Source organism: Arachis stenosperma, chromosome 4 (assembly GCF_014773155.1).
Source record: "Arachis stenosperma cultivar V10309 chromosome 4, arast.V10309.gnm1.PFL2, whole genome shotgun sequence".
Taxonomy (NCBI): Eukaryota; Viridiplantae; Streptophyta; class Magnoliopsida; order Fabales; family Fabaceae; genus Arachis; species Arachis stenosperma.
The window spans coordinates 63,580,173-63,581,348 of record NC_080380.1 but is presented as its reverse complement, the minus strand read 5'-3'; the positions used below and the strand labels follow the sequence as shown (position 1 = coordinate 63,581,348).

The following is a 1,176-nucleotide window of genomic DNA, read 5'->3' as shown; positions in this document are numbered from 1 at the left end:
CACTCTCTTTTTGGATTCTCTTCAGTGTTGCTTGGGAGAGTACTAGGAGGAGTTTCAGTGATTTTCTTACTCAGCTGACCCACTTGTGCCTTCAAATTTCTTATGGAGGACCTTGTTTCACTCATGAAACTTAAAGTGGCCTTAGACAGATCAGAGACCAAGTTTGCTAAATTAGAAGTGCTCTGCTCAGAATTCTCTGTCTGTTGCTGAGAAGATGATGGATAAGGCTTGCTATTGCTGAGCCTATTTCTTCCACCATTATTAAAGCCTTGTTGAGGCTTTTGTTAGTCCTTCCATGAGAAATTTGGATGATTTCTCCATGATGAATTATAGGTGTTTCCATAAGGTTCACCCATATAATTTACCTCTGCTATTGCAAGGTTCTCAGCATCATAACCTTCTTCTTCAGAAGATGCCTCTTTAGTACTGCTGGATGCATTTTGCCATCCATTCAGACTTTGAGAAATTATGTTGACTTGCTGAGTCAATCTTTTGTTCTGAGCCAATATGGCATTCAGAGCATCAATTTCAAGAACTTCCTTCCTCTGAGGCATCCCATTACTCACGGAATTCCTCTCAGAAGTATACATGAATTGGTTATTTGCAACCATGTCAATGAGTTTTTGAGCTTCTGCATGCATTTTCTTTAGGTGGATGGATCCACCTGCAGAATGGTCCAGTGACATCTTAGAGAATTCAGATAGACCATAATAGAATATATCCAAAATAGTCCATTATGAAAGCATGTCAGAAGGACAGCTTTTGGTCATCTGCTTGTATCTTTCCCAAGCTTCATAGAGGGATTCACCATCTTTTTGTTTGAAGGTCAGAACATCCACTCTAAGCTTGCTCAGCTTTTGAGCAGGAAAGAACTTAGCCAAGAAGGCCGCGACCAGCTTATCCCATGAGTCCAGGCTATCTTTAGGTTGTGAATCCAACCATATTCTAGTTCTATCTCTTACAGCAAAGGGGAAAAGCATGAGCCTGTAGACTTCAGGATCTACTCCATTAGTCTTAACAATCTCACAGATCTGCAAGAACTCAGTTAAAAACTGGTAGGGATCTTCTGATGGAAGTCCATGAAACTTGCAGTTCTGTTGCATTAGAGCAACCAGTTGAGGTTTCAGCTCAAAGTTATTTGCTCCAATAGCAGGGATTGAGATGCTTCTTCCATCA

At 40.7% G+C, this 1,176-nt stretch overlaps 1 non-coding gene across 1 annotated transcript; it reads left to right on the top strand.

The window, feature by feature from the left end:
- The first annotated feature begins 740 nt into the window (after positions 1-740).
- Positions 741-848, top strand: LOC130977194 (small nucleolar RNA R71). The gene has a single exon (XR_009084897.1). It is a non-coding gene; the product is annotated as a small nucleolar RNA R71 (small nucleolar RNA).
- The last annotated feature ends 328 nt before the right edge of the window (positions 849-1,176 follow it).